Source organism: Pseudorca crassidens, chromosome 2 (assembly GCF_039906515.1).
Source record: "Pseudorca crassidens isolate mPseCra1 chromosome 2, mPseCra1.hap1, whole genome shotgun sequence".
In the NCBI taxonomy this organism is placed as follows: Eukaryota; Metazoa; Chordata; class Mammalia; order Artiodactyla; family Delphinidae; genus Pseudorca; species Pseudorca crassidens.
Window position 1 is genome coordinate 173,459,850 of NC_090297.1, and position 12,399 is coordinate 173,472,248.

General features: G+C 34.9%; 1 long non-coding RNA gene and 1 pseudogene across 2 annotated transcripts in view; both read left to right on the forward strand.

Moving 5' to 3' along the window:
- LOC137212191 (uncharacterized) overlaps window positions 1-12,399 on the forward strand; it is a 214,822-nt gene that overhangs the window by 116,761 nt on the left and 85,662 nt on the right. The window lies entirely within an intron of this gene.
- LOC137220073 (poly(A) polymerase alpha pseudogene) lies at window positions 4,416-5,265 on the forward strand (annotated as a pseudogene).

Below are 12,399 nucleotides of genomic sequence, written 5' to 3' on the forward strand. Positions count from 1 at the left end.
CCATCTGATCCTGGGCTTTTGTTTGTTGGAAGATTTTTCATCACAGTTTCAATTTCATTACTTGTGATTGGTTTGTTTATATTTTCTAATTCTTCCTGCTTCTGTTTTGGAAAATTGTACCTTCTGAGAACTTGTCTGTTTCTTCATGGTTGGCCATTTTATTGGCATAGAGTGGTTTGTAGTAGTCTCTTATAATCCTTTGTATTTCTACAATGCCAGTTGTGATTTCTCCTTTTTCATTTCTAATTTTATTGATTTGCATTCTCTACCTTTTTTTCTTGATAAGTCTGGCTAAGGGTTTATCAATTTTGTTTATCTTCTCAAAGAACCAGCTTTTAGTTTTATTGATCTTTGCTATTGTTTTCTTTGTTTCTATTCCATTTATTTCTGCTCTGATTTTAAGATTTCTTTGCTTCTACTGACTTTGGGTTTTCTTTGTTCTTTCTCTAGCTGTTTTAGGTGTAGGGTTAGGTTGTTTATTTGAGACTTCTTGTTTCTTGAGGTGAGATTGAATTGCTATGAACTTCCCTCTTAGAACTGCTTTTACTGCATCCCATAGGTTTTGGGTCATCTTGTTTTCTTTGACATTTGTTTCTATGTATTTTTTAATTTCTTCAGTGATTTCTTCAGTGATTTCTTGGTTATTTAATAGCATACTGTTTAGCCTCCATATATTTTTGTTTTTTACAGTTTTTTGCTATAATTGATTTCCAATCTCATAGCGTTGTGGTCAGAAAAGATGCTTGATATGATTTCCATTTTCTTAAATCATCTGTTGCTTTATTTGTGACCCAAGATATGATCTGTCCTGGAGAATGTCCCATGTGCACTTGAGAAGAAAGTGTATTCTGCCACTTTGGGGTGGAATGATCTATAAATATCAATTAGATCAATCTAGTTTATTGTGTCATTTTAAGCTTGTATTTCCTTATTTATTTTCTATTTGGATCATCTGTCCATTAATGTAAGTGGGGTGTTAAAGTCCTCTACTATTATTGTGTACCTGTTGATTTCTCCTTTCACAGTTGTTAGCAGTTGCCTTATGTATTGAGGTGCTCCTATGTTGGGTGCATAAACATTTATAATTGTTATATCTCCTTGGATTGATTCTTTGATCATTATGTAGTGTCCCTCCTTATCTCTTGTAACAATCTTTATTTTAAAGTCTATTTTATCTTATATGAGTATTGCTACTCCAGCTTTCTTTTGATTTCGTTTTGTGTGGAATATCTTCAGTTTCAGTCTGTATGTGTCCCTAGGTCTGAAGTGGGTCCCTTGTAGAGAGCATATATGTGGGTCTTGTTTTTGTATCCATTCAGCAAGCCTGTGTCTTTTGTTTGGAGCATTTAATCCATTCACGTTCAAGGTAATTATCGATATGTATGTTCCTATGACCATTTTCTTAATTGTTTCGGGTTTGTTTTTGTAGATGCTTTTCTTCTCCTGTGTTTCCCACTTAGAGAAGTTCCTTTAGCATCTGTTGTAGAGCTGGTTTTGGTGGTGCTGAATTCTCTTAGCTTTTGCTTGTCTGTAAAGCTTTTGATTTCTCCATCGAATCTGAATGAGATCCTTGCCTGGTAGAGTGATCTTGGTTGTAGGTTTTTCCCTTTCATTACTTTAAGTATATCATGCCACTCCCTTCTGGCTTGTAGAGTTTCTGCTGAGAAATCAGCTGTTAACCTTATGGGAGTTCCCTTGTATGTTATTTGTCGTTTTTCCCTTGCTGCTTTCAATAATTTTTCTTTGTCTTTAATTTTTGCCAATTTGATTACTATGTGTCTCGGTGTGTTTCTCCTTGGGTTTATCCTGTATGGGACTCTCTGTGCTTCCTGGACCTGGGTGACTATTTTGTTTCCCATCATGGGGAAGTTTTCAACTATAATCTCTTCAAATGTTTTCTCAGACCATCCCTTTTTCTGTTCTTCTTCTGGGAACCCTATAATTTGAATGTTGTTGTGTTTAGTGTTGTCCCAGAGGTCTCTGAGATTGTCTTCAATTTTCATTCTTTTATGTTTATTGTGCTCCTTGGCAGTTATTTCCACCATTTCATCTTCCAACTCACTTATTCGTTCTTCTGCCTCATTTATTTTGTTATTGATTCTTTCTAGTGTATTTTTCATTTCAGTTATTGTGTTTTTCATCTGATTTGTATGTTCTTTAGTACTTCTAGATCTTTGTTAAACATTTCTTGTTATTTGTCAGTCCATGCTTCCATTCTATTTCTGAGATTCAGGATCATGTTTACTATCATTACTCTGAATTCTTTTTCAGGTAGATTGCCTATTTCCTCTTCATTTATTTGGTCTTTTAGGTGCTTACCTTGCTGCTTCATCTGTGACTTTTTTTTTTGCCATCTCATTGTTTTTCTTTTTTAGGAGTGGCATTGTGTTCCTGTTTTACTAGTTGTTTGGCCTGAGGCTCCCAACACTGGAGTTTGTAGGCTATTAGGTAGAGCTGGGTCTTGGTGCTGAGATGAGGACCTCTGTGAGACCTCATTCTGATGAATATTCCCTGGGTTTTGAGGTTCTCTGTTAGTCCAGTGGTTCAGACTTGGAGCTCCCACTGCAGGAGCTTCTGCCTGAACCCGGTCTCATGAACCACAATGCCACAAGCTACGTGGGGTGGCAAAAAAAAATAACAAAGTAAAAAACAAAATTAGACTAGGAAACTAACAGATATGTTAGAAAGAATATAAATATAAAAATGTAGATGAGTCAACAACTAGAAGGTACATCAGTACCACAATAGTAAAAAAGAGGAAGAGGGAAAAGAAGAATAAAAAGGGGGGGAAGTCCTTGGCTGTGGAGGGTGGGGCCTAAACAAGTGTGAGATTTGGGTCGTGGTTGGGGCCTATGCTCAGGACCCACACGTCTGGAAAAGCCCTGGGGGCTGTGGGAGGTGGGGCTTAGGCTTAAGGGACAGAAGTGTCCCAGGCGTGCCCCCCATCCCTTGTCTCAGAGGACAGAAGAGGACAGAAGACCTCTGCCCAGCAGGTCTCCTGTGCTTGGGTTGGTGGAGCAAAGGCCCTCTTCTTCTCTCCTGCTCCTCCTGATGTCCAGGCAGGCCCCTCCTGCCTGCTTCTCCTGATCTCCCCAGCCTCACTCCTATGCCCCCAGGACCAATGTGGCTGGGATGGGAGGGAGGGCCCTTGGAGGGCAAGGCACCAGCCTGGGAGCTCAGCAGGCTGCCCGTGCTGGAGTGGGCGGGGCAATCGCCCTCCACTCCTCACCCACTCCTCCTGGAGGGCCCCTCCTGCCTGCCTCTCCTGTTCTGCCCCCAAGGACCCACGCTACCTGGAGGGGGCTTTGGAGGGCAGCAGATCAGCCTGGGAGCTCAGCAGGCTCTGTATTACTTTTTTATATGAAATGTTTAGGAAATGAAAATATATAGAAACAGAAAAGTAAATTAGATTATTAGAAAACACCAAGGAAAATTTATGTACAAAAGTTGATGCTATTGCATTTGGATAAAGTTGACGAGTTCCTGCTACTCACTTAGCCCAGGAAATACCACCAAGGAAACCTAATATATTGGAATAGATGTTTGAATATTTGAGTAATATTCAAACATTTGAATAAATGTTTGAATATTATTCAGATATTTGAATAAAAAATCTTTAACAGAATTAAACACACATTTAAGCTAAAAAGTAAAAATTAGAATAGACGTGAACCCCTCAATCAGATAATCAGCAACTAAGAAAAAAAAGCCTCACATAAGATAACTTTTCATTTTCAGGGACTCTATATTTTCAACTTAAAACTGAGAACAAGGTAGAATGTCTGTTCCTACCTCTTAAGACTGAAGACCTTATGTAATGAAAAAATAAAGAATTTTACAAGAATTAGAAAGTAAAAGTAAAACTATTTCTATTTGCAGTGATAAGATTATAGAAAATTCTAAGTTATAAACAAAAAAAACCCTACAAAAACTAAGAAATTATTGTATTAAAATTTTTGCATATGAGGTAAATATACAATCTATTTCATTTTTATATAACTACAAAATTTCTTGTTCTAGAATAATAATAAAAAAACATTTCCCATTAAAACAAGATCAGGAAATAGAATACTTGGGTTTAAATGTATCAAAAGTTGTAGGAACTCTATGTTTAAAACCTCCCAAAACCATTGAAAGGAAAAAAAAAAAAGACAAATGAAAAGATGGATCAATCTTCATAAATAGGAAGACTCAAATTTGTAAGATGTCCTTTTTCCCAAAATATTCACCTCCAAAGTCTGGTAGTCATTTTGCAGAAATTGACAAGATGCATTTAAAATATATCTTATATTTAGCAGTTGGACTCAGGGCAGAGGCAGAACCCCCTCCCTCCTTTTTAGCTCAGTGCATCGTGTCCAGGTCCTCGGTGACAACTGTTGTACTGGGGAAGTGACTGCGTGGTGCCTGCGCTGGAGATGATATCATTTCCAGTAACAACACAGGAATCAGAACAAACACAGCCACTACAGAAGCACTACAGCGTTCTGTGCTATCAGTTTAGTGGACCCAAAAGGAGACTGACTTCAGACTTACACAGAAACTAATTGAGATTCCAAAGCCCTTTGGGGTTTTTGAAGAGTAACAGGAACAATAATGCAAGACTTTAACTTTGGAAAATGTAACCTGGTAAAAGAGTGAATACAAGAAATCCATGAAAGCAAGAATCTTCCACAATCTGTGATTGAAAATGTTGGAGGAAAATATTTTTACACTTGGATCTTACAGATTAGGAATATATACAAAAGTTACCAATATTGATGTGTTGTGTGTTGCACCAAGAGAGATTGATTGAAGTGACTTTTTCACCTCATTCTATAAATTGAAATTACAGGAAGAAGTGAAAGATTTAGGAGCTGTTGAGGCATTTGTGCCAGTTATCAAACTGTGTTTTGATAGCTTAGGGATTGATATTTTGTTTGCAAGATTAGCACTGCAGACTATTCCAGAATATTTGGACCTAGGAAATGACAGTCTGCTTAAAAAATAGATAGAATATGTGTAAGGAGTCTAAACAGTTTCAGGGGAACCAATGAAATTTCCCATCTAGTTCTAATCATTGACAACTTCAGGTTAACTCTGAGAGCTATCAAACTGGGGGCCAAACTCCACAACATCTATTCCAATATATTAGGTTTCCTTGGTGGTATTTCCTGGGCTAAGTGAGTAGGAGGAACTCGTCAACTTTATCCAAATGCAATAGCATCAACTTTTGTACATAAATTTTCCTTGGTGTTTTCTAAATGGTATGTGTTTAAATTATACTAAAATAAAATTCATTTTAAAATAAATAATAAAATATGTCTTACATTTAAAAAGTATTGGATAGCCAAATGATCATTAAAAAGTCAATTTAAAAGACATACACTAATTGATTGTGAGTTACTCTATTTTCGCATTAACCAAAAGAGTGTGGTATGAACATGAGGATAGAAAAGTACAGAAGATATTTATATGAACAGACACGTAAATTGTCAATAATATTTTTAAAAATCTCCTCAAAGTAAACTAAAGGAAAATGGAAAGTCTTTGAAACAAATGGCTGGAACAACTTATAAACATATTAAAAAGTTGAAATTTGTCACTTATCTCACTCCATACATCAAAAATTAACTTGAGACGAATCAGTGAGATAAATATAAACACAAATATAAAGTTCCTAGAGGAAAACATGGGAGAATATTTTCTCAGATTTTGAGTGGACAAAGTATTTTTCTTTTTTTGAGCAATTGTATGTTTTTTGGGGGCTGTGTTGGGTCTTCCTGCACGCGGGCTTTTCTCTCTAGTTGCGGTGAGCGGGGTCTACTCTTCATTGCGCTGTGCAGACTTCTCATTGCAGTGGCTTCTCTTGTTGTGGAGCATGGGCTCTAGGCACGCAGGCTTCAGTAGTTGCAGCACACAGGCTCAGTACTTGTGGCTCACAGGCTCTAGAGCGCAGGCTCAGTAGTTGTGGTGCACGGGCTTAGTTGCTCTGTGGCATGTGGGATCTTCCCAGACCAGGGATCGAACCCATTTCCCCTGCATTGGCAGGTGGATTCTTAACCACTGCACCACCAGGGAAGTCCCAAGTGGACAAATATTTCTTTAATTGGACCCAGAAAATATACAATTTTTTAAAAAGCACAGATTGGATTCCTTCAAAATTAAAATCTTCTGTCTGTCGAAAGATACTTTTAACAAAATGAACTGACAGACCAAGATGGGGAAATATCATATATATATATATATAAAATATATATATATATAAAATATATATATACACACATGCACATATATTTATTTATGTGTGTGTGTGTGTGTACACACACACACAATCAGGCCATTATGCATATATTGGATTGTCTTTCCAAAATTTATATGTTGAAGCTGTAACCCCCCAATTTGACTATATTTGGAGATGGGGTTTTAAAGAGTTAATAAAGGTTAAAGAAGGATATAAGGGTGAGGCTCTAATTCAATATGACTGGGATGTTTATAAGAAGAGAGAGAGAGAGGGATGTGTGTACTTAGAGAAAAGTCGACATGAGAACATAGCAATAAGGTGGGGGCAAGGAGAGTGGTCTAAGGAGAAGCCAAAACTGCTGACCCCTTGAACTTGGACTTCTAGCCTCCAGAATTTTGAGAGACAAATTTCTGTTGTTTAAGCCACACTGTCTGTGGTATTTTGTTATGGAAGCCTTAGAAGTATAATAATAATAATCGTTACTATTACTACTACTACTATTATTATATGTGTGTATATATATACACAAGTATTTCTTTCCAAAATAAATTATTACATGTATATTAGTATATATTATACATATACATGTATATACACACAAGAACTTCTTTGCAAAATAAATGAAGATATTCAGACATCCGGTAAATCAAAAATAGAAGAAAGACAAAAACCCCAATAAAATGGTAAAAACAGTGACAACAAATGTATTTGATAAGAATGTGGAACAACAGGAACTCTCCATACATTGCTAACAGAGGCTTAAAATAGTACAATCACTTTGGAAAAAAAACTTTGGCGGCACCTTCTTTAATTAAACTATAATAATTTTATGACCTAGCAGTTCCACTCCTAAGTATTTACACAAGAAAAGTGAAAAGAGAAATCCAAAGGCAGGCACAAGTATATATGCAGCATTTTTACATGTAATAGCCAGTAATTGGAAATTACCCTAATGTCAACTAACAAAGAATGGATAAACAAATTGTGGTATAATCCTACAGTGTAGTACCACTTAGGAATATAAACAAACTACTGATCAATGAAGTGATGTGGATGAATATCCTAGTCATCATAAGGAGTGAAAGAAGCAAATACAAATGAGTACATTCTGTAAGATTCCATTTTTATGAAACATTGGAGCACCACCAAACCAATCTATTTTGATAGAAATGCACACAGTAGAAGTCTCCTGTGGAGGAGATGAAAAGAGAAGTTCCATGAAGGGCCTTTCGAGGCCAATAAGAATTTTCTATATTTTGATAGCAGTATGGTTTACACAGTTGAATGAATATGTTGAAACTCATCACAGTGGAAATCAATATATGTACATGTTTACCCTGTGTAAAATAGCTTTCAACCAAAAAATTAAAAATGCAAGGTCATGAGTAATTAGCCCTGATGAAAAAGAATTACTTTAGAATTTAGAGGAATAAAAGAACATAACCAGTTTAGAATTTACAGTACAACACAGCAATCATTAGTTCACCTAAACAGTAATCTCAATTTACCCACTGCTTACTATTGTAAAGAACTAGCAAAACAAAACCATGACTAAAACTACGTTCATCATTGACCTATTCAGTGCTAATGAAGAAATTTTCGCAACTTCTATGAATTTACGCTGCAGTATTACCTATAATCTCCACACATTACAACAGTCTTATTAAACTTATCAACTATCTCCTGCTTTCTCCTCTCAAATTCTCAAATCCTTCCACCTTAATTGCATTCTTTTCCAAAAATATGGCCAATAATTAAGCCGCCATATTTCCATAGAAAATTCTAAAAATATGAAAAGTTTCTTTTGTTGGTTTGTTTTCCATTTTCTGCCATTAAATATGCAAACCTACAGTAATTATTCTTTCCTAGTTCTTATCGGTTGTAGTGGAATAAGATTCTCTTCTCCCGATTCTAGTGTAACACTCATTCCAGTCTGTCCTTTGAGTGACCTAAGCATTTCAGTTACCTCCTTTCCCAATTATGTTTTCCACATGTTTCCCTTTATTGGCACTTTCCTCAGCATCCCCACAGGCTCCAGTCTCTCCCATTCTCCTTTTAACAGCCACATGTCTTCAAAAAATGTTCACATTTACTTTTTTCCCCCCTTCCTCAACCATCTGTAATCAACTTATAACTTCCTGGCTTTTATTCTCTTTATTTAAACAAAACAGGTTTCATTAAATCTATGCCGAGGGATCCAGTGGACAATTTTTATTTCATACACATTTGACCCCGAAAGTATTAGACCCGTTGACCTCCTTCTCTAAACATGTCTTTCCTTTGGTCCTGGAAAGTTTTATTCACCTGGCTTTCCATCTGTCTCTGGCTGCGTATCACATTCTTTTATAGTCTTCTTCTCCTTTGCTTTTTGGTTAATGTTGAGGGAACATCAATGCTACAATCAAGGCCTTAGAACTTTCACTCTTTAAACCTTCCACAGACAATGGCATTTACTCCCGTGTAGCCTATTGTCTTCTTATATTGAAGTCTCACACATCTATTTCTGTAGTCCACATCTAATTTTTGAGCCTCATGTCCTTATAGTTGACTCTTTCTTAGAACTAACCAATTGGGTATTTCACCAGCATCTCAAAACGCAACCCATCCCAAATGAAAGACTTTGCTTTAATGCTCCCCCTCACAATTACGCTTTTCTCTTATTCCATCCACCAGTAGTTGCATCTTATCCAGTCTTTCATTCAGGTTTCTAAGCTTCAGATCTTACTCCTTTAAATAGTTGTCTTCACTCTTCACTAATTTCCTCAGCTTCATGATTTTCTACTTTCCTCCCATCTTCTAAACTAGTTTGTCTCTTTTTTTTATGCCCCCAATGCATCCTGCTCTTCCCTCTTTATCAGATGTATTTTTCTTTAATTATTTGACCTATATCCATATATTCTAACTGTAATCCAGTTTTAATGGGGATTACATTTACCCACTTCTCTAGCCTCAGCTCTTATGTAAGTTCTTATCCCATAGCAGGATTTCAATAACTATATATTGAATTAATTCATTCATTAATTAGTGACTTAATCTCTTTATGTTTAAGAGCCTAGAAGGAAATATAACCCAATATGTGTGCTACCTCAACGCGTGTTGAAATTGGTTTGGGGAAGATGTACATTTATTCTGCTCTCTGCGTATTAACAATGAACTATAGAGAGAATGGTTAGTTAATAGTAACATTACAACATTAACAGTTTCTGGGAGAATAAGTTCATTATGATGATAGGTACAAAAATCTGTGGTGCATGGTAAAAGTTTGTGGTTGATTAATCAGTGGAAGCAATTGGTAATTATGGTATTCTGAGAAATGTGATGGTGAAAGCATTGACAAACACAAGGTGGCAACTTAAACAGCAGATCAAGGAAGCTATTTATTGAAAAACATATCTTTTGCTTATAATATAATATGTTTCACACATTTTACAATGAACTAGTAATATAGCGCTGAAGAAGATATTCCCGCTTTTGATGAATTTACTGTCTAGATGTATAAAAGACAAGTGAGTTGGCAATTATAATACTGTGTCATAAGTGCTAAGCTAAGGTATACACACAGTTACAAGAAAAGTTGCTAAGAGGATATGATTTCAGAGAGGGAAAATGCCAGAGACAAGGAGAATAGTCATGAAAGAATTGTAGTAATTCAAGAGTGGCATAATAATGACTTGAAATCGTAACAATTAGAATAGAAACAGTTCTTGGCTTGGATTGAAGAATAGGGGATACCAAGAAAGACTATCTCAGAGTTAACAAGAACACCAGAGGCATCTGGTGCCATGGGACGAGGGAAGAGAGCCAGAGCTCTAGGGAAAGGCAGGAGTCGTCAATAGAAGCTGACCTTGCAGACAAATAAAATGAAAATTCAAATTGTATGCATTCTTTCATAACAATGTTATATTTGAAACCCATTTTGAATATATAAGGATATAAAAATAGTTTTTTCTCCCTTTTAAAAAAAAAAGATCTTATTGGCAAATTGGGCTTTGGATAAGAGTATACGAGAACGACAATGTAACAAGGAGTTGACGAGAGGTGACATGATGAGTAAACCAAGTGCACTGAAACTGGAGAATATTGACAGGGGGTGTGGAGATAGACCATTACATAAAGGATAGTTTCCAAACTAGATAATTTATATATAAATTAGCAGGCATGGAGAACATTAATTTCCTCCAACAGTACATTAAGATGTGCGCAAAGATTTTCCAAGTGGAAAATTTGAAAACTTCAACCTGAGCAAGTGATTTCTGTTACCTCAGTCACTTTATTGAACTCTAAATAGAAACCTGAGGAGTATTTGAACGGTGTAGGGAATGAAGTCTAAGTCTTAGATCAGCGTCAAGACGTATTGACCAAGAATTACAATGGTGATGTTATTCCATACATAAAGGACAACTCTATCATAGAACAAATTTTTTTCTAGGTTGGAATAGGCGGATGTTGCATTAAACAGAAGTAGGAGTTTAAAATTCGGTTTAATTAAATCATTTAACTCTTGCCTTCACACTCATTAGCAACACAACAGTATATGAAATAATATGAACCGACAAAATGGAGCTGTAGCATAAATGATTATTGATCATTTCTACATGTTTCTGTTACCAATATGAAACTTTCGCTAAATAAGAATATATGTATCAAATAATTTGGTAAATTATAAATTTCTTTAATGCTTCCTTTAAGAAATTTTCAAACCAAATGCTAACATTCAGAAATTTAATTTCTATACAGTTGTATAGCTTTAGGGGTTTTTTTGGTTTGTTTTTACATTTATTAAGCAAATTTGCTAAATATTAAACCTTATTTGTAATTATGATGCAAAAACACAGCTGAGGAACTAAACACATAAATTGGGTTCTGTCATAAATATACAGAGCGTACACAGAATGCTCAGGTAGTGTAAACAAAAAAGCAGTGAATCTGTCTGAAGATACTGTAAATATTGTGATACACAATTTTATTTATAATTCAACTAGAATATAGAGAGGATAATTTCCATCCCTCAGGGTTGTTTATACCATGTATAGTTAGAGAATTTTTCTCGCATAGTTTGTTTTCCAGTTTTTGCTTTTGGTCCTAAGTAAGAATTCAATTATCAACATTCTTGGCTCTTGAAAGATAAGAATCTCCTTGACAAACCAGCATTACAGTTTTTGCAAGAATACTTGAACAATCTAATATAAGAGCTTTAATCAGGACCTTTTTCTAAAATAGCTTACATTCTGATAAAATCAAAATCTAGTGGAAAATGCTTTATTACCTTCCACTGTGTTTTTAGAGAATAGTCAAGCTTATTTTTGATGCCCTGTAAATAAGTACATATCATAAATAACATATAACAATGTGAAATTGTTAACTCTTACATGATCAAGACAGTACATTTACAGTGCTTTCTTTAATCTGACTTGTTCATCCACATGCATTATGCTTCAAAGGTATAGGTATAAATAAAAGTTTTGATATATAATTTAAGCATTATATATGCAAATATAGGATAAATAGAAAGAAAGGATTCAGTATGAAAGTAAAATGTCAATAAATACATAGGCTGAGTAAGTTAAAATGAATAGTTTTGCATTATGATCTTGAGAAGATTATTAAAATTATAAGAATGGAAATGAGAATTCATTAACAACAAAAACATTAATATTTAGATAAACAAATCTGACTCTCACAATGTCTTAGTAATTTAGGATAAAATTTGGATAGATATAAAAAGAAAAAAATTGAAATAAATTATATGTGATATTTTAGAAAAAAGACACCTACATTTATTCCTTAAAAAATAATTTCCAAAAAAGAAAAAATTTATATGTGATGAAACATAATAATAAGAAAAATATTTTTCAGGATAACAATTTCTTCTACTTTTTCTTAGAACTTAATTGTATAAACTAGTTTAGCTTTGGAAGTGGTATTTCTACTTTTGTCTAGTCACATCCTAGGAGATTTGGTAGTTTTTCTGTGAAAAACTCAATGGAAATCTTTATAAAGTGCTCGTCATAGATGATTTCTGGTTAGTTGTAGGATTTTTTTTAAAACTTATGTTTCAACGCTGAGTATAATTTGTTCTTCAGACAATCAAGGGTCAATACTGTGTTGCGGATTTTGCGGTAATTTATAATTTGTGACAATAATTGTAAGAAAATTTTAGGAGACTAGGAATCTTTATT